This window comes from Peromyscus leucopus, chromosome 2 (assembly GCF_004664715.2).
Source record: "Peromyscus leucopus breed LL Stock chromosome 2, UCI_PerLeu_2.1, whole genome shotgun sequence".
Lineage (NCBI taxonomy): Eukaryota > Metazoa > Chordata > Mammalia > Rodentia > Cricetidae > Peromyscus > Peromyscus leucopus.
The window spans coordinates 119,138,230-119,159,827 of NC_051064.1; the positions used below are offsets into that span (position 1 = coordinate 119,138,230).

General features: G+C 44.9%; 1 non-coding gene and 1 pseudogene across 1 annotated transcript; both read right to left on the bottom strand.

Moving 5' to 3' along the window:
* Positions 1-11,523: 11,523 nt before the first annotated feature.
* LOC114709411 lies at positions 11,524-11,629 on the bottom strand. The gene has a single exon (XR_003736926.1). It is a non-coding gene; the product is annotated as a U6 spliceosomal RNA (small nuclear RNA).
* Positions 11,630-20,042: 8,413 nt separating this feature from the next.
* LOC114709396 lies at positions 20,043-21,139 on the bottom strand (annotated as a pseudogene).
* Between the last annotated feature and the right edge of the window lie 459 nt (positions 21,140-21,598).

Here is a 21,598-nt window from a genome sequence, read left to right on the forward strand (position 1 = left end):
AATTTAAAACTGATAGGTCTACTGATATGGCCTTTAATCCCGGCTCCTGCAGGAAGGTTGAGAGCCATTGCTTCAGGCACTCTTTGCTTTAGACAGATGACTCACCAGCCGGCTCAAAACTCCCAGGTTGCTGTGCTCTCCAGAGTGCATTCAAGGCCAATCTTCGGGGGAGGAAAAGTATTTGTTTTGTTTGTTGGAGGTTTTTTTGTTTTGTTTTGTTTTTTTGTTTTTTTTTTTTGTTTTTTTTTTGCCTCATGATTTAAATTTATAGCATTCTGGTTCCATTTCCTCTGGGCCTGTCGTGGATGGAGCAAAGCATGGAGAAAGAGAGCAGAAAGGGACAGAGTGAGAGGAGAGGGAGCGAGAAACAGACGACAGAGACAGACACCAGGGACAAACTACCCCTCAATTGCCCTCCCCCCAGTGACCCTCTTTCTTCAACAAGGCTACAGCCCCTTTCAGCTTCAAGTTCATGAGGATGACATCCTAAATCCTCATACTCTCTTAATTGTGCCACCATTTGGAGACCTTGCCTTCCCCCTCTACCCCCCCCACCCTATCCCACCCCCCCCCACCCTATCCCACCCCCCCACCCTATCCCACCCCCCCCCCCCCCCCCCACCCTATCCCACCCCCCCACCCTATCCCACCCCCCCCACCCTATCCCACCCCACCCCAGCCCCTGAGCCCTTGGCGACTTGTTAGTCATGTGTGGGGATTGGCATGACACCTGAGGGCAGGCCATTCCGTCAAGAACTTGACCCCCCCCCCACACTCCCCAGCACACTACAGTAAACATGCATTCTGATTAAACGCGTTTCCAGTTCATCCCGTCTACACCTCCCGCAGCTCTCCGGACCAAGGCTTGCAAAGTGCTTTTTACAGTTATGCTTATGAATAATGTTTATTGAAATGCAAAAAAAAAATCCACCCCAAAACATATTTTATAAATAAGGAATCCTATTAGTCACGGGTTTATTTTATTATCACACATAAACGGGCAAGGGGAAATTGCCAAATGTGCTCCGTAAACAATGCACCTGCGAAAGTGTATAAGTCTTCAGTCCTCGTCTAGGCCGAGGGACGGCTGCCCCCTGCAGAGCTGCGTTCTGGGCAGAGGACGGAAAACTGAAGGGTTTTTTTTTTCCCCTCACAGAAGCATTGCGGCTCGTGTGGGCTCCCTGGGAGAAGCGGTTGTTTTGTTTGCAGAGCATCTCCTGCAGGAATGAAGAACAGCTCATGGCTAAGATGGACCGGGATGAACTAGCCAGTCAACACACCAAACCCTTCCCACGAATTAGAGGAAGCTGGCAGGTTCTGTGGCAGGGACGGTCGCCCCCCAGTCTCCGGGAAATGTTAGGCTCCAGGTAGTGTGTCAGGCTCTGTGGGGGCTGCACTGGGGGCCATGCTGCTTTACTTCTGTAATCCACCACACACACACACACACACACACACACACACACACACACACACACACACCGCTCGGGAGGCAGAGGCCAGAGGCTCGACACAAGAAGGAAGCCAGTCGGAGTCCCAGGCCAGCAGAGCTACACAGTGAGACGCTGTCTTCAAAAACCAGAAAAAAAGTGACAATTCATTTTAGAGATGAGTTGATTATACAAAAGAGACCATCCTCTGCCTCTAGATGAAAAAAACCAAAGAACTCATTTATCCTCCCAGATGTCTCGACAAAATAAGATGGGTGAGTGGCTTGAACATGTGAATTTTGATTTCTCAGAGTTCTGCAGGCAAGATGGCCAGTCAAGGTGCTGAGAACAGTGTTGGCCTCTCCCAGGGCACTGGGTGCAGATGGCAACCTACTCCCTGGGTGTCCACAGCCTTCCTGTCTTACCCACCTGTCCTACCCACCTACACAGGCATTTCGTGTTCCTACAATGCCAGTCATATTTCTTTTCTTTCCTTTTTTTAAAAATTTTCTTTCTTTCTTTCTTTTTCTTTTTTTTTTTTTTTTTTTTTTTTTTTTTGGTTTTTCAAGACAGGGTTTCTCTGTGTAGCTTTGTGCCTTTCCTGGAGCTCACTTGGTAGCCCAGGCTGGCCTCGAACTCACAGAGATCTGCCTGCTTCTGCCTCCCAAGTGCTGGGATTAAAGGTGTGCACCACCACCACCTGGCTCTTTCTTTCTTTTTCTTTTTTCTTTTTTTGTTTGTTTGTTTGTTGTTTTGTTTTGTTTTGCTTTGCTTTGTTGTTGGTTTTTTGGTTTTTTCTTTTTTTAATTTTTGTTTTGTTTTGTTTTTTCATGACAGGGGTCTCACTATATTGCTCTGACTGTCCTGGATCTCACTCTGTAGACCAGTCTGATTTCAAACTCACAGAGATCCACCTACCTCTGCCTCTCGAGTGCTGGGAATAAAGGCGTGTGCCACCATACCTGGCTCAGTCATGCCCCGGCCAGCAGGGTCTTCAACGGGGACCTAAAGGGAGGGCCGGCGAATGAAAGGGACAAAAGACACAAGAATGAGAGCAAGACAGGAAGTCTGATCAAGCTCCAAAATTGTATTTTACTCTCAAGGCATATATAGATAGGCAAAGGGGGTTGAGAGCAGGAATGAACTTAGTAATGGAGGTTGCAAGCAGGAAGGGACTTAATTATGGGGGTTGCAAGCAGGAAAGGACTTAGTAATGGGCTGTTCAGTCAGCAGGGAATGTGGCTCTGAAGGTTATCTATCTACCCTTGCCTAACTGCCTAATTGCTTGACTGCAGCTCCTTCACCTGATATCTGAGAAGAGGTTCTGGTATCTGTGGGAAGAGGTTCTGGTGCTATGGAGACCTATGCAAGGCCTAGATCTAAGAAAAGAGGAGAGAAACCCAAATATGGCAGCATGTGTGTCAAGGGTCGCTTAGGCTTATGGCTCCCGTCATCTCCTCCCTTTTAATTATTTATGAAGGTCCAAGGTGGCGGTACAAATTTGCCTGGTGGCGATGGGCATTAACCAAGGAGGAGGAACATTGCCCTGATCCTCCCGGTTTATTATAGGTGTCTTTTGCTGGAGGAGGGGCCCTGGATGTATTTTCATCCTTAGACACCAACCCCTATACAATCAGGGATATTCCTCGGGGGACCCAGAGGCAGAAAGCTTGGTCCTCCCCTTGCAGTGCCATTGACCTCACACCTTCCTTGGTACCCAAGCTTTTTCCATGTGGGGCAAGCTTGCATGTTTCTGGGTTTTCATGCAGTTCCCAAAGGACCGTCATCGCCCAAAGGCTCTGTGTGGCCTTGAGCGGCAAGATCAAGCTGATGATAATGGATAGGTTTAGATGCCAGGGAGTCTATTTGTTTTTTGATGAATCGGGTTAGCCTGCCAATTACAAAAGGACCCAAAGTTACGAATAACAAGATGCTGACTATGAGAGGAATCAAAAGGGAGAACATGGATGATCTCCACCAGTCATCTGCCGCGGCAGAGAATCGCTGCTTATGTAGCTCTAGGCTAAGTTTATGTAGCTTATTTATCTGGGTTTCTACCATTCCAGACTCATTAATATAACAACAACACTCTTCCCTCAGAAAAAGGCATGTCCCACCCTTTTCTGCTGTCAGCAGGTTCAAGGCCTGTCGGTTTTGTAGGGCAACCTGTGCACGAGAGGTTAGCTGTCTCTGAAGGGTGGACAAGGATGCTGCAGAAGCCTCAATTGAAGTTGTTGAGATAGGTGAGCCCTTGTTATGAGGGAGTGGCCCAGGGCTCCTCCCGCCAGGCCTGCAGAGACGGAGGTGGCCAGGGAAATTCCGGCCACAAGCGGCCAGAAGACAGCTCTTTTTTGCTTGGGCTGTTCTGTTCTCTCCCAATTACCTGTTCCTTAGCAGGAGAAATGGCATCATGAATTTTGCAGTAAGAATAGGGGCATCCTACGCTTTCCTCCCTCTAATAAATTCTGCAATTGTGGGCAGTCTGACCCCACCCCCAGAGAAGAAAAAGAAAATTTGTAAGTGGGAGATATAAACTGCAGTCAGGTTGTATTCCTCCCAGTCCTTCTTGGCTTGTGGGAGTTGGCAAATGTTGATCTCGTGCCGCCACCACCACCACCACCACCGGCGTGATCTCCTGAAGCTTATAAGAACCTTTCTAATAGACAAAATCTTAGACATGTTAGCAATATAACAGTGGTGAACTTTATCAGAGCAAAATTATGAATCCTTGGAGCCTCAACAAAACATCAGGATAGCCAGAGAATGAAATCTGAAATGTGTCATTTATATATCTCTCAAGTCTTTTGACAAAAATTGATAAATACATTTAGAACAGAATTATTAGTTTTAATCATATTTCTGTAAGTTCTGGTATCATTGATGAACAGTTCTTCAAAAGGGTCTGGAATTGTATCAATTTATTTATACATTCAAAGCTCAATATTAAGAATCTAGAGGTAAATAACAGCCTGTATTTAGACTGGCAGCTTTAGAGCGCCTTTGTCCTGCAGCTGCCAATATATGGTGTGGCCAGGCAATCCAGGATTTATAAAGGCGGGTCAATGTCCTATAAAGACATGTGTCCTCCTCCTGACGTTATGAAAACATCAGGACCTTTTTAAATACCAGTGAGGGGATCATAGAGGCTTAGGTGTAACTTTGTGGCTTGGCCTGGTGGTGATGAGGAATACCTGTCGTGGGGGATACGAAAAATTAAGCACCAATTCTTAAGAGCTCTTGAAGTATATGTAAGGCTGTTGTTTATATATGAGCTCAAGGCATTCCTAAAATTAAAAAGCTGTGAAAGATATGGTGTATTACTTTTTATTTCATAACCATAAATCATAAGGATGTAAGCCTCGTGGGTAAGCTTCCATGGGGAGAGAATTTGTAATTGTTGGACAGACGTAAGAAAAGGTGCCAGTATATCCTGCAGAGCTATTTGCTACTCTATAGACTCCTAAGTTTCATAGTTTGATATAAATATAATATCATCTGTACAATAAATGTATTGTAAGATACATGTATATACATATACATGTATACATACATATAGGTTGGGGGACTGTGAGGAAGCTATAATTGACAGTTCTGATAGTTAATCTCTATCTATAATGAGGAACTTTGCTCAGTGAATGAGTCCTGGATAAATAGAACTCGCATTTCCTGTTCTGTATGCCAGCTTTGGCCTCCATCTCGGCAGGGTGAGCAGGCAAGCTAAAAGTGAAATGCTGACAATCTTTAGGTTGAGAAGGTATGGCAAAGAAGCAATCTTATACATCAATGACGATTATTTTTTTGATTTCTGGGGATGACTTTGGGAGATGGCAAGCCAGGCTGTGAGATTTCCCTTGGCTTTAATAAATTGTATTTAATTTCTTAAGGACTTGTAACAGTCTATGAGCCTGATTTTCCTAAATAAAAAGATATTGGGGTGATTTAAGGGCTGGTGGGAGGCTTTATATGCCCTATTTTTAAGTTTCTCCTCCACCAGACAGGTTACAGTTACAATTCTCTCAGTATTTAAAAGCCATTGTTTGATCCAGATAGGAGCATTAGATTTTTCTGACCTTTTGACTACATTTTTATTTTTATTTTTTTTTATTTTTTATTTATTTATTTATTTATTTATTTATTTATTTGGTTTTTCGAGACAGGGTTTCTCTGTGTAGCTTTGTGCCTTTCCTGAAACTCACTTTGGAGACCAGGCTGGCCTCGAACTCACAGAGATCCGCCTGCCTCTGCCTCCCGAGTGCTGGGATTAAAGGCGTGCGCCACCACTGCCCAGCTTGACTACATTTTTAGCTTGACCTAGGCCTGTAAAAGACGAAGGAGTAATAGTCGTCTTAAGTACTTGGCCAATCTTTTTCTGAAATATAAGAAACATCCATGCAAGCCGGGTGGTGGTGGCGCACACCTTTAATCCCAGCACTCGGGAGGCAGAGGCAGGCGGATCTCTGTGAGTTCGAGCCAGCCTGGGCTACAAGTGAGTCCAGGAAAGGCGCAAAGCTACACAGAGAAACCCTGTCTTGAAAAACCAAAAAGGAAAAAAAAAAAAAGAAACATCCATGCTTATGTCTAGCAAGCCAAATATCTTTTTTTCCCTGTATTTTAAGTGTTTAGTTGGTTTGGAATATTTAATTTCCTGAACCCATAAACCCTAGAATCCAAACTGGTAGCTCCTGTAGGTGTTGCCCTGCATGAATCTGAATTGTTTTTGTAGGTGGTTGTACAATGATCTTAATCTCTTCAGTAAAGTTAGGATCAATCTTTCCTGGGACAGCAGAGGAGCTATGGCCTATAATTAGTCCCAGTGTCCCTTCTGGGGAGGACCATAGACTCTTGTATTAAGGCATACATAAGTTCATTCTTAAAGCCTATATATCTATCTCAGACCTCAATAAAAACTTTATCCATAGATCTAACTTATATATACAGCCTCAGTATCTCTAGGTTATTTAGTGAGATTTATGCATTATTTATAACATATCTAGATGTTTATATGTACATTTTTCTATTTCAATGACTTGCATTACACATATAATAAACTATTTCTTAACGTTCTTAAACATTTTTTTATATCTAATCATTCATATCCTTATAAAAACTTTACATCTAAAAGCATTTTTGTATTTAATTTATCAGGAGATATAGGTGATTGATTACTGAGAGCAGCCAATGTGGTGAAATTCTTTAAACAAAGGAACAGTCAAAGATTATTTTGAAATCTGTTTAGCAAGGTATCTTTTCTATGAATTTGGATAGCAAGGCAGATTATCTTTTAGGCCTGGTAAATAGGGATATAATGTAAATGATCTCAAAGCATAGTTTGGACAAAACCCTGGCAATAAGGGTATGGCAGTTTTGTTCAAAGCTTAAACTTTTAAAATAGTAGGAGGCTAAGTAATGAATTGATTATATGAAATTTAGCATACTCAGCATGTATATAAATATGATTTCGCATACATTAGAAAATTTGATCATAAAATGATCAAGCTTTAATTTGTATCCTAATAATTATCTCTAATAACTTATAGTTTAAGTACAACTTATCCTTAACAGTTTACAGTTTACGTTGGCCAATCAATCAATAACTCTTATTTTTTAAATTATCTTTAACTAAAGTAAACTTATTTAACAATTTATAAGTTAGTTGTCTCTATAAACTTAGAACTTAGGTTTTATATTAAAACAGAGGAGGATTTTTTTTTTTTAGCAGCTGCAGCCGGTTTGTCCAGTCTGTATCAAGCCAGACAGCCACCGGGAATGGCAAGGTGAGGAGAAGGGAAGTGAGGAAGTGAGCTGAGATGCAGATAGCAGATAGTTAGGTTCAGAGGGAAGAAGGCAGATGTTTAGGATTCCAATCCCCAAACGTCTTCGGGGGTCTGACGAATCCATACAGGTCGTAGTAGGGCGTCCCTTAACTAGGACCTGTTTTTTTGAAATGGGTTAACTGAAGTTCTTGTACTTGGCCAAGATTTTTGTAAATTATCCAGAACTTAAAAGTCAACCCAGAAAGAGGAAAGAGAGAAAGGGACACTTTTTTAGGAGAGTTAGAAGTTGCCATTAGTTTTTAAACTGGCTCTGGCTGTGAGGCTTGCATAGTTATTTAAATGAAGGCTGCTGGACCGAGCTTCTAGTTAGCAATTAGAAGTTTACAGCTCAAGTTCGCCTTTGGATTTCAATTAATTTTAGCGAGAAAGGCTGTTTGTAACAAGACGCTGCTGCTAGTATGGAGAACATAGTGAACTTCATTAGTTCTGGTTTACACTCTCAGGAGGTCTGGTAGTGTGAGAATATTGTTACCTCCTTGTAAGACCCTGAATGAAGTAACGGCAGGTTTCTCCCTAAAGGGAGGGGTTAGAATCTCTGCCTCTTAACATAGTCTGACAGTAAATCAATTTCATAAGGTTGGCTGCTTTTAGGGTCTCCTAAATCTTTCCTTACTTTTCTTTTTCTTTCTTTCTTTTTCTTCCTTCCTTCCTTCCTTCCTTCCTTCCTTCCTTTCTTTCTTTCTTTTCTTTATTTTTTTTTCTTTTTTCTTTTTTTTTTTTTGAGAAGGTTTCTCTGTGTAGCTTTGCCTTTCCTGAATCACTTGTACCCAGGCTGGCCTCGACTCACAGAGATCCGCCTGCTCTCTCCGCCCTTTCTTTTTTTTTTTTTTAAAAAAAAAAAAAAAAAAAAAACTTTAGAATATCGTTTATCAAGTTCCAATAAGAAAAGGCCTGAACAGGCACCTTCTCAGGGCCAAAAGTTTGATAATAAACTCTTAAACAATCTCCTATTTGTTTCCATCTTTTTTCTTCTATAGTTCCCTCTTGAGGAAACCAAGGACAAATGTCCCCAATATAGTCAAAAAAAAAAATTTTTTTTAAGATCCTTTTTCTTTACCCTAGTTCCTTGTGTCTTGAGAGAATCTTTCAAACCTGAAATAAACAGGTCCTATTTACTAAATGCTTGTCCCATGGTGACTCACTCACCTTGCGTCGACACCAAAAGTCTCTCCTCGGATCTGTCTCGTGGGGCGGGTGGTCCCACGGCGATCTCTTCTCCGGACCTTCACTGACGACCGTGTGCCGCGGCCGTCCAATGTCACAGATCTGTCTCGTGGGCGGTCCCACGGCGATCTCCTCTCCGGACCTTCACTCACGACCGTGTGCCGCGGCCGTCCAATGTCACAGATCTGTCTCGTGGGGCGGGCGGTCCCACGGCGATCTCCTCTCCGGACCTTCACTGACGACCGTGTGCCGCGGCCGTCCAATGTCACAGATCTGTCTCGTGGGCGGTCCCACGGCGATCTCCTCTCCGGACCTTCACTCACGACCGTGTGCCGCGGCGGTCCAATGTCAGCCGGCTCGCCTGGGTGCGACGTTCGCCAAGCCCTTCCCAGCCTCAGCCCCACCGTTGGGCGCCAGGTGCCCCGGCCAGCGGGGTCCTCAACGGGGACCTAAAGGGAGGGCCGGCGAATGAAAGGGACAAGAGACGCAAAGAAAGAGAGCAAGACAGGACGTCTGAGCAAGCTCCAAAATTTTATTTTACTCTCAAGGCATATATAGGTAGGCAAAGGGGGTTGAGAGCAGGAAGGGACTTAGTAATGGGCTCTTCGGCCAGCAGGGAATGTGGCTCTGAAGGTTATCTATCTACCCTTGCCTAACTGCCTAATTGCTTAACTGCAGCTCCTTCACCTGATATCTGAGAAGAGGTTCTGGTATCTGTGGGAAGAGGTTCTGGTGCTATGGAGACCTATGCAAGGCCTAGATCTAAGAAAAGAGGAGAGAAACCCAAATATGGCAGCATGTGTGTCAAGGGTCGCTTAGGCTTATGGCTCCCGCCACAGTCATATTTTCTCAGTGATAACTTCATTGAAGATCTCTCTAAATACAGTTGTGTGCTTAACTCCTGGGGACCGGGCTCGGAAGAGGACTTGGGGACAGAAAGACATTCTTCCGAAGAGATTTCGTTACAATGAAGTGGTCATACCCAAACACCTTCGGTTCTTCTTGGCCTCGCCCTCTCCTGGGAAAGGCAAAAAGGTGTGAGTTGGGAAGAGCTCACACCTACCCGGGTCGGACTTCTGCATTCTGTTCCCTTACTGGTTCCCCTGGGAGCCTTTCCTTAACGAAATACTTCGACGCTGTTAAAGGAAATGGAAATGGAGGCCGGGGCTGAGGAATCTGAGAGCTGGCAGACCTAGCTACCTCAGGCTTGCTGGACAGGCAAGCTAGGCGACGCTTTGCTTGGGTCATTTTGTACAAAAGCTCATCTGAGGGCTGGAGCAATCCATGCTCCGCGGTTAAGTGGGCTGGCCGCTCCTGCAGAGGACCCGAGTTCCATTCCCAGCACCCACAATGAACAGTTTACAACCACCTGTGTGTAATTCCAGTTCCAAGGAGCCAATGCCCTCTTCTGACTTCTGAGGGCGCCTCCACGTACATATCATATGCACACATACACACGCATGCACGCACATCAATGAATGAAAAAAATCTTAAGAGCCAGGTGAAGCTGGAGGCCGAGGTACTGTTAAGTTTAAGGCCAGCCTGAGCCACATAATGAGACACTGTCTCGAAAAACCAAAACCACCGGAGTGAGCCTTGGCTATGCTGGCACATCATGTGAACTCTACACTCAGGAGGTTGGAGGAGTAGAGCCAAGAATTGAGGGGAACCTGGGCAGAGTCTTAAGACCGCGGCAGAAGGAAACAGACTGAGGACCCAGGTCCCACAGGAGTTCGGAGTTGGAGTCCCAGTTTAACTTCAGGCCCATGGATGAGAGAAGCCAAGCTACTTTGGCTTTTTTTCCCTTCCAAATACTTCTTTGCCTGCAGCAAGGCAGTTTTCCCTGGGTGTGCGAGAGTGTGTGTGTGCGGGGGGGGGGGGGGGGGGCGGGGGGGGGGGGGGGGGGGGGGGGGGGGGGGGGGGGGGGTGTCTGTGTTGAAAGCATTAACTTCCCTCTTCAGATTTCTCTGTTCTCGGCTTCACTATTTGTGTGGCAGATGACCTCAGGCCAGAGGCTTTGGATTCTCAGAGCCAGCCTGCTCCTCCAGCCCCAACTAGGCCACCTCCCTCAGCTGCCCTGCATCCTGGACCAGGCATCTGTTCGGTCCGCCCCATGGTGAAGAAGAAGCCTGCTCACGCTAGGGTTGCCTGTAGCTTTAAGGTTTGAGGCAGTGAAAGCTAGACGTGTCCTTGTAGTTTGCTCTCAAAAGCTCCCAGGTATGTGTGTCCACCCTTCTTCCGCTCCTTCCTGGGAGTACAGTTTACCAAACACTGGCACACCGAAGAAGGCCCCAGGCGAGGCACAGCGCTATCTGTATGCGAGGCTTCTCCCGTCTTTTATCTTCTCAGTGCCTCTCAGCTGTTTCCAGGCCGCCGAGGGACAGAGGCAGCAGCCCTGAGCTGCCAGGCCTATGTATAATAAGTCTGCTATTTTCAGGTTAAAATTATATGAGACCAAACAAATCAATCATATTTATAAATGCAAATGGAGTAATTTACCTATCAAAGAAAGTAAAAACAAAGGCTGGAAAGTGAATTGATCAAACACACAACTCCAAAACTTAAAAAAAGAAACACCAAAGGAAACTGAAAGACTACAGAAGAGTACATTAATAAATATAAAAACAGTAAACACTGTGCGCTCACCTTTGATCTCAGCCCTCAGGAGGCAGAGGCAGGCAGATCTCTTGAGTTCAAGGCCAGCTGAGTTCCAGCACAGCAAGGCCTTCACAGTGAAACCCTGTCATGGAAAAACCAAAACCAACCGAACAAACAAATGCAAATCAGCTAAGCAACCCAGACCCTGCCTTATCACGGTACCCCTGAAGTGACCTGACGTGTTCTCAGTGTTTCAACCAGAAGTTATTTGATGCAGTCTTCATGTTCCAGCGGCTAATACTTTTTTTTTCAGCACAGTAAAAGCAAAAGTTCATAGTCCTTCCTTTATTTTCATTTGGTCATACACACTTTAAAAAAACACACACACATGCAAGCACTCACAAAAGAACCAAATATTAGGAATTAGAAAGTTTAAAACAGGACTTAAGGTGGAAAAAAAATACCTCAGGCATCAGAACGAATCAAATCAACTACTGAAAAAAAGGATGGAACGCTTCACGAATTTGCCGAGTCATCCCTTGCGAAGAGGCCATGCTAATCTTCTCTGTATCGTTCCAATTTTATTTTATTTATTTATTTACACAAGGTTTATTACATTTTATTATTTATTTACAGGTTTATTAACAATATATTCTAATGCTCAGAAAAGTTTTAAACAAGTCATTCTAGGGCTCAAACGAGAATTCACAGCGTTCAGTTTTAACAGAAGAAAATGGTGACTGGGGACCCTGCATGGATGTCTTCAGAGTGAAGTCCCCAAGCTCCTTTGTGGGCGGGTGGGGGTCTGTGTTGATGCCATACCTTCTCCTTGAGAAGCTTCAGCTGCTCCTCCTTCTTCTTGGTGTCCATCTTCTGGAATGCCCGGTTAGCGTTATAATACACCACGAGGTCTCTGTTACACACGTTGAATCTGGATAGATGGTCGCATGCATTCTCAGCATCAAAGATGTTTTCATAGACCACATCGGCTCTTCCTCTGGTCTCAGGTGTATTCCCTACTCTGATTTGACGAAGAGACCCATATTTCCCGAATATATCATACATTTCTTCCACGGTGATTTTGTATGGCAAATTCCTTATATACAAAATCCGATTTACTTTAGGTGGGAGGCGAATATTCGCCCTCTTGGCCGCCTGCATCTCCATCTTAGCGGGCTGCTGGAGGCTACCGTGGGATTCCTCCGAATATCTCTAAAGCTGGGTGACCTTGGAGGGCGACACAGCGTCAGATACAGGGTGTCAACAGCCAGGCAGAACCGAACGCCATTACAGCACTGCCTGAAAGCTGGCGTCTCAAACTAGGATGTGTTGACGTCCTCAAAAAGATGCTCCAGACCCAACTACCAGGAGAGCGAGCGTTCTCAGACCCAGCACCAGCGACTGATTCTTTACTTAAGGTTTATACCATGACAGCAAAATCATTCTGGTTCCAATCTAGAAGCTGTAGGGAATTCTTTTTATTTTTTTGGTTTTTCGAGACAGGGTTTTTCTGTGTAGCCCTGGCTGTCTTAGATCTCGCTCTGTAGCCCGGGCTGGCCTTGAAGTCACAGAGATCTGCCTGCCTCTGCCTCCCGAGTGCTGGGATTGCTATAGGGAATTCTTTAGGACCCTCATTCTCAACTTTCACATCACAAGATGACCACCGTAAACCCACCCACACGGGTAGGCCAACGCACATAGTTGCATCCAGTAAATTGGAGGGAAGAGTGCCTAAGGCAGTGATCCTTATCTTTCCTAAAGCTGACACCTATTCTTTTCCTTCTTTGCTGACACCGTTTTAATACAATTATTTATGTCGTGGCGACTTCCAACCATAAAATTACTGTCGTTGCCGGGCGGTGGTGGCGCACGCCTTTAATCCCAGCACTCGGGAGGCAGAGGCAGGCGGATCTCTGTGAGTTCGAGGCCAGCCTGGTCTCCAAAGCAAGTTCCAGGAAAGGCGCAAAGCTACACAGAGAAACCCTGCCTCGAAAAACAAAACAAAAAAAAAAAAAAAAAAATTACTGTCGTTGCTACTTCATAACTGTAATTTTGCTTCTGTTATGAATTGTAATGTAAATATCTGATATGTGACCCTTGTGAAAAAGTCATTCAACCCTGGAGGGGGTCGAGACCCCAAGATTGAGAATCATCACTTAGGCGTCTTGCTAGACATTTGCGGAGCCAGGCTCCTCCCCTCAAAGGGTGTGGCCCCAAACTAGGGTATATATTAAAGGTCAAGCTCCAGTACTATGGGTCTTTCCACCCGTATGGTCGGGAGTTGACATCCTGAATAGGTAAGTCTGCGGCTCTAATCTGGTCGGGAAAAGTTGCCAGCCTGGGTTGGAAGTTCTAAGGTTGGGGAGGTCAGAAATGCTAGAAAGTAGGGGGGTAGGGGGGGTGTCTCGGCTAATGGGGAATAGTAAGGCAGAAGCTCAGGTTGCTCGAGAAGTATGGAGCTACTTGGTAGGCTGGCCTTAGGGGCGAGTGCTGGATTTTTCTGAGCAGCGGGGCCTGCCCTCTACTAGACAAACGCAGCCTGTACAGGAGACAGGGGTGTGCCTCCTCTGACGGCCTGAGATGTGGTTAGAGTCCAACCCTTAAACGGGCTTCAGGGGTGTATAGAATGCCAGGGCAGATGGATTTCAGGATTAGAGTGTGTTCCGTGTTCCCGGCACTTAGAGATCCACTACCTCTGGCTCCTATTTCAAAGCCAGCCTGATCTAATAATAATTTAAAAGTAATAAAACAAGCCGGGCGGCAGTGGAGCACGCCTTTAATCCCAGCACTGGGGAGGCAGAGGCAGAGGCAGGCGGATCTCTGAGTTCGAGGCCAGCCTGGTCTACAGAGCAAGATCCAGGACAGGCACCAAAACTACACAGAGAAACCATGTCTCGAAAAACAAACAAATAAACAACAACAATAATAATAAAAGCCAGTCATGGTGACACATGCCCTTAATCCCAGTATTGGGGAGCAAGACCAGCCTGATCCACTTGGTAAATTCCAGGACTACCAGGTGTAGACAGACATTGCCTCTAAAGATAAATAATAAAGCCAGGCGGTAGTGGCCCATGCTTTTAATCCCAGCACTCGGGAGGCAGAGTCGGATCTCTGTGAGTTCTAGGCCAGCCTGGTCTACAGAGTGAGTTCCAGGATAGCCAAGACTGTTACTTAGAGAAACCCTGTCTTGAAAAACAAAAATAAAATAATTGTTTTTGTTTTGTTTCGTTTTTTGTGGCAAGGTGTCTCTACATAGGCCTAGCTGTCCTGAAACTCTGACTATGTAGACCAGACTGGCCTGGAACTCACAGAAATCCACCTGCCTCTGCCTCCCCTGTGCTGAAGTGAAAGACGTAAGTCATCACGCCCCGGCCTGTGAAATGATTGTTTCAGTGGTCCTGCCTAGGGGGACAGATCTGTTTGCATTCTCGGGACCTGAAAGTTAAGAGACCAGGGCCTGTACTGCTGCACCAGAAATCCCTCTTTACATTTTTTTCAGGTACTCAACAGTTATTGACCCCGAGGAGCTTCCAGCCTAGCTGTCTGGTAAGGTAAGTGTGGACTCATGAGATAGGAAGTACATTAAGATGCTCTTCCGGGTCTATATTTTAAATTTTTTTTTTTAAATTTATTGTGTATACAGTGTTCTGTCTGCAGGCCAGAAGAGGGCACCAGATCTCATTACAGATGGTTGTGAGCCACCATGTGGTTGCTGGGAATTGAACTCAGGACCTCAGAAAGAACAGGCAGTACTCTTAACCGCTGAGCCATCTCTCCAGCCCTTAAATTTTTTAAAAATCTGTCTAGGTGTGTTCGTAGTCCTGGCTGTCCTGGAACTCAACTGCTATAAACTAGGCTGCCCTCGACTCAGACATCTGCTAGCTTCTGCCTCCCAAGTGCTGGGATTAAAGACACACACCACCATGCCCAGCTATTTATTTTTTAGACAATCCTCTTTATATTTATTTGTTTGTTTCTCTGTAGCCCTGGCTGTCCTGGCATTTGAAATGACACTTTCCATTGGTTTCGTTGTAGCTGGGCATTCCTTGAGGTGTCGTTTGAGATGAGGTTTCTCTATGCAGTCCTTGACTGCTCTGAAACTCTTCTCTGTAGACCAGCCTGGCCTCCAACTCACAGAGATCCACCTGCCTCTGCCTTCCACATGCTGGGTATCAAAGGCCTGTGCCACCACTCCCAGCTTGCTATTGGTTTTTGAGACATCTCTCTGTATAGCTCTGCTTGGCCTCATCCTAGATAAAAACTCTTCACTCCCCTCCCCCGGCCCCTCGGGCAATAGAGAGTCGTCTCCTGTGTGGCTCTGTGGAGGACCTTAAGCCAGACCTCACTGTTGTCTTTGTGACTGCTGTCTTTGCCTGCGCGTAATGTCCTAGAAGTCTACCCATGCTACAGCATTGCCCGAGTGTTTCCTTCCATTGTTCACAATCCTAGATACGTTTCATGTTTGGGTTACCATAATATGTTCAAGTATGAACATAAAGGTACAAATGTGTTTCCAATTCTCTTGGGGCATAGACCCCAAGGGAAGTGGATTGCTGGTGTTGTACACTCAACCGATGTCTGTGTTTTGTCCGGGCTTGTACAGCAGTTGTGTCGTTTTGCGTTTCTAGCGGTATACAAGAATTCCAATCCTCTGTAGCTCAGCAATACCACTGATTGGCTGGCTGGTGGGGCTTGTTTGTTTTCAAATCCCAACGGTTGTATGGTCTCTCATTTTGTTTCCCTGAGTTGACATTGGGTACCCTTTTGCTTGCTATCCATTTGCGTGTCTTCAGTGGAATGTTTTGGGGTCCTTGGCCTCTTTTTGTGTATGGTGCTGAAGATGGAAGCCAGGGCTTCATGCTAGATGAGGGCTCTCCCAATGGGGGCTCTGTTCCATCCCCAGCCCCCCACCCTTATTTTTAGTGTTAAGGCTTGAACACAGGGCTCCACTCATGATAGAGACAGTGTTGTCCTACCACTGATCTACATTCTCTAACCTTTTTATTATTTTTATTTACTATTACTTTTGGGTTTTTTTGGTTTTTTTTCTTTTCAGACCTGAGGACTGAACCCAGGGCCTTGTGCTTGCTAGGCAAGCGCTCTACCACTGAGCTAAATCCCCACCCCATTGTTTGTTTTTCAAGACAGGGTTTTTCCCTGTGTGGTCCTGGCTGTCCTGGAACTTACTCTGGTCGACCAGGGTGGCCTCAAACTCAGATTTGTCTGCTTCTGCCTCCTAAGTGCTGGGACTAAAGGCATGGGCCACCACTGCCTGGCTATTTATTTATTTTTTTAGACACAATCTTTTTCATTTTATTTTATTTTTTAAGATTTATTTATTTAGCTGGGTGGTGGTGGCGGCGGCGGGCGGCGGCGGCGCACGCCTCTAATCCCAGCACTCCGGGTAGCAGAGGCAGGCGGATCTCTGTGAGTTCAAGGCCAGCCTGGCCTACCAAGTGAGTCCCAGGAAAAGCGCAAAGCTACACAGAGAAACCCTGTCTCGAAAAATAAAAAAAAAAAAAAAAAAAGATTTATTTATTTATTGTGTATGCCCTACATATATGCTCGCAGGCCAGAATAGGGCATCAGATTTCATTATGGATGGTTGTGAGCCACCATGTGGTTGCTGGGAATTGAACTCAGGACCTCTGGAAGAGCAGCCAGTGCTCTTAACTGCTGAGCCATCTCTCCAGCTACCTTATTTTATTTTTTAATTCATCATTATTATTTTAGTTCTTCCAGACAGGATTTCTCTGTAGCCCTAGGTGTCCTGGAACGAGCTCTGTAGACCAGGCTGGCCTCATTTCAGGGATCCAATTTGCTTGGGTGTGTGCCACCACTGCCTGGCTATCTATCTATTTATTACTGGGAAATAAAAGTTTTCTTTTCTTTTTTTTCTTTTTAAGATTTATTTATTTATTTATTTATTTATTTATTTATTTATTTATTTATTATGTACACAGAAGAGGGCGCCAGATCTCACTACAGATGATTATTAGCCACCATGTGGGTGCTGGGAACTGAACTCAGAACCTCTGGAAGAGCAGTCAGTGCTCTTAACCTCCGAGCCATCTCTCCAACCCCCCCCCTTTTTTTTAAAGATTTATTTATTTATTATGTATACAGTGTTCTGCCTGCATGTATGCCTGCAGGCCAGAAGAGGGCACTAGATTTCAGTACAGATGGTGGTTGTGAGCCACCATGTGGTTGCTGGGAATTGAACTCAGGATCTCTGGAAGAGCAGTCAGTGTTCTTAACCTCTGAGCCATCTCTCCAGCCCTTCTTTTTCTTTTTTTTTTTTTTTCTTTTTTTTTTTTTTTGGTTTTTCGAGACAGGGTTTCTCTGTGTAGCTTTGCGCCTTTCCTGGGACTCACTTGGTAGCCCAGGCTGGCCTCGAACTCACGGAGATCCGCCTGGCTCTGCCTCCCGAGTGCTGGGATTAAAGGCGTGCGCCACCACCGCCCGGCTTTTTTCTTTTTTTTTAAAGATTTATTTATTTATTATGTATACCATGTTCTGCCTACATGTGTGCCTGCAGGCCAGAAGAGGGCACCAGATCTCATTTTTCTTTTATATTTGACCAAAGTACATTATAAACATGAGTGCAAATGTCATATTGAAAACCATACAGTGAATATATGCTAATATTGAAAGTACATTTTTCTTTTTGGTTTTTCGAGACAGGGTTTCTCTGTGTAGCTTTGTGCCTTTCCTGGAACTCGCTTTGGAGACCAGGCTGGCCTCGGAACTCAAGAGAGATCCACCTGCCTCTGCCTCCCGAGTGCTGGGATTAAAGGCGTGCCCACCACCACCCGGCCTACAACATGTGTCTTTTGGCCGCCCGACTGAAAGTACATTTTATCCAATTTGCAGTAAGGCTCGTTAAGGAAGGGAATGGCTCAATTGCCTTTAGCCTACTGATGTGGGTGGGATAGGACCTCTGTCGGTCTTTTCTGTGTCGAACACACAGATTGCAAGCCCAGTGCCACTTTGAGATCTTTGGCAGCAGTTAACTCTGCAGCTCACACACAATTGAGCCTGTATGATAATGAATATTCAGACAGGTAATACCTGGGGGTGCTCACCAACCTAAGACAGCACCTGTATGGCCTGGGCAGGCGTCTACATGACAGGTAAGGTGACCTGCTGATGTCCCAGGCAACCTAAGTCAGAAACTCATTTATTAGTAAAAGGGGGACCTGTAGGGCCCTGGCTCCCGTTTTGGGTAACTGTTGCCTTGCTTGCTTACCGTGACCTTGATATCCTCCCTATGCTAATTCCCTGCCGGATTCCACCCTCCTGAATGCTTAAGGGAAGTTCCATGTCTGTGTATCCTGCATAACGGGTGTAAACAGCTTAAGATGCAAGATTGTAAAATATCGTAGCGAACTTCTGCCCTCCGGGGTTCTCCCATTGTGCTGTATTTAAAGCCTGTATAAGCCTGTATTTAAAACCTCTTCCCTCCTTCAATAAACAGCATTCAGCATTTTAAATAAATGAAATAAATAAATAAATAATAAATAAATAAATAAATAAATAATAAATAAATAAATAAATAACAGCATTTGGCATTTTAAATAAATAAATAAGAGAGAGAGAGAGAAAAAACCAAAAAGAAAGAAAGAAAGAAAAGAAAGTACATTTTAAAAAGAGGTTGCTTCTTTCTGACTGAGAGTATAAGAACAATCTTTTTTTTTTTTTTTGTTTTTGTTTTTGTTTTTGTTTTTTGTTTTTTTTTTTGAGACAGGGTTTCTCTGTGTAGCTTTGCGCCTTTCCTGGAACTCACTTGGTAGCCCAGACTGGCCTCGAACTCACAGAGATCCGCCTGGCTCTGCCTCCCGAGTGCTGGGATTAAAGGCGTGCGCCACCACCGCCCGGCAAGAACAATCTTGAGATGATGCTTGAATGATCTCTAGAAATTAAGAGGTTGAACTCTGCCAGGCATGGTGGTCAGAAGCAGGCAGATCTCTGTGAGTTCGAGGCCAGCCTAGTCTACAGAGTCAATTCCAGGACAGCTCGGGCTGCTACACAGAGAAGTCCTGTCTCAAAAAACAAAAACAAAAAAACAAACAAAAATGCTTGCCACATTTCTGTATGGCAGCACTCCCAAATGACCTAGTCTTGCCAGTCTTGCTGAAGTTGGTATACAGGTGGATATCCTGTCCCCTGTAGCTCCTGACTCAGCATCATGCTGGTCTCTCTCAACCTGTCAGAAGGACCTAGAGTCTGGGGCGGGGTTAAGGATTTCAGTAATGAAGACCCAAATTTGAGTTCACTGTCTGGAGCCAAATTGAAACAGCAGTTAGAGTTTTGAGTTCTAAGACAACATTCTGGATCTTTAATCATGTTTTCTTTCCCCAGCAAGACAGAAACATTTTATTTCAAAAAGAAAAAGGTGTCAATTGTATAATTTTCATGTAAACCTGTTTAGTTTTTGTTTCTTTGGGTTTGTTTGTTTGTTTGTTTTTGCGATAGGGTTTTGCTAATTATTTAGCCTAGGCAGGTCTCAAACTATCCACCTTGTTCAGCTTTCCAAGTATTGGGGGGTCTCAAGAGTGGGTCACACCTTGCTAAAGCTATTGAGTTATGATGGACTCTGGAGACCTGAGTCTATCTCTCTCTACTCTTTCATGCTCTTTCTTTCCTGAGATATGGTCACCTCCTGGTTCCTGTCCACCCAACCCCCATCTCTCCTCTGAAGTGCCGGGATTCTACGGACACACCACCATGTCTGATTCTGGTTCTACTTCTAACTTACTCTCCGGATCAACAGGATGGTTGAACAAACTCCTCGGTGTTCCTCATCGAACAGAAAAATACTGCTATAGTTAACAGCTTTTCAGGAAGATTTAAGTCCTCTGGAAACTGAAAACGCTAGTAACTTAGTGTGAGTGTTCAAACAATCTGTTTTTCAGTCACTTTAGTAGCTTAACTGGACCTTTCACGTGTGGTAACTGTGTGGTAACAGATGCTCTTCTACCCATCCTGACATGTTACAGGGCAGGCATCATCCTGCCTATTCTGGTTCCTTCAGTGTAGACTTTACCACACTAGTCAGTTCAAGGAACTCTGTTCTGAAAGTGACCACGTCAGTGAATTTTTACAATCTGGCGTCCAGCCTAGCTGCCACTTCTCGTTGTTCCGTCTAGGAAGGAAGGGGTTATCGGTGGAGCTGAACTGTAGAACGTGAGGGCAGTTGGCCTTGAGCTGTCACTGACGGGGGCAGTTGAGTACCCGCTCACTCTACCTTTCTCGTCTCCCAAATCTATGCAGACACCAGTACAAGAGCGTATACCTGGTTTCTCTCTGCCTACCTCATGGCTGCCATGGCCCCCAACTGTGGCCTGTGATGATGGTCTTCTCATCATAGTATAGTTCTGTCTTCATGAAGGGCAACCAGATGCTTTCTGGAGCTGTAATTGGGTTGGGTATGTTTTTAGCCAAACACTAAAAACCAGGAATCTGCTCCAGCCCCTTCCTCACCCAACTGTATGGTGGGTGGCCACATCCCTGTCTCCATTCCAGGGAACAATCACTGCCTTGCTAGGGAACACTGTAAATGCAGACACCAGAGACTGCTGTCCAGCTCAGAACCTATTGGTTTGTTTTGGTTTTTCCAGGCAGGGTTTCTCTGTGTAACGCTATCCTAGAACTCTTTGTAGACCAGACTGGCCTCAAACTCACAGAGATCTGCCTGCCTCTGCCTCCCGAGTACTGGGATTAAAGGCATGCGCCACCACTTTTTTTTTTTAAATAATTGATTTAACTTTATTTTATGTTTGTTGGTATGCAGGTGTCAGATCCCCTGGAACTGGAGTTAGAGACAGTTGTGAGCTACCATGTGGGTGCTGGGAATTGAACCTGGGTCCTCTGGAAGAGCAGCCAGAAACACAATCTTTTTGTTTGTTTGTTTGTTTATTTGTTTGTTTTTACTTTTAAACAGTTTTATTGAGGTAGAATGACATAAAAAATGAGAATATCTTTAAAACAACTTGGCAAATTTTAATACTAGATACATTTGTGAGACATCATCTTAGCCAATATAGTAGACATTGTTGTCACTCACCAAAGTAACCTTGTGTCCTTCTCTAGTCCTTCCTCACCCCACTCCATCTTCTGCTGGCCCCCACACTCCACTATTGAATTTTGAGGGACTTCTGGATAGAAGACTTTTTTTTTTTTTTTTAAATGCCAAATGCTGTTTATTGAAGGAGGGAGGAGGTCTTAAATACAGGCTTACAGCACAATGGGAGAACCCCAGAGGGCAGAAGTTCACTACTGATGTTTTACAATCTTGCATCTAAGCTGTTAACAGCCATTATGCAGGATACACAGACAAGGATCTTCCCTTAAGCATTCAGGAGGGTGGAATCCGGCAGGGAATTAGCATAGGGAGGATATCAAGGTCAAGGTCAGCAAGCAAGGCAACAGTTACCCAAAACGGGAGCCAGGGCCCTACAGGTCCCCCTTTTACTAATAAATGAGCTTCTGACTTAGGTTGCGTGGGACATCAGCAGGTCACCTTACCTGTCATGGAGACCCCTGCCCAGGCCACACAGGTGCTCTGTCTTA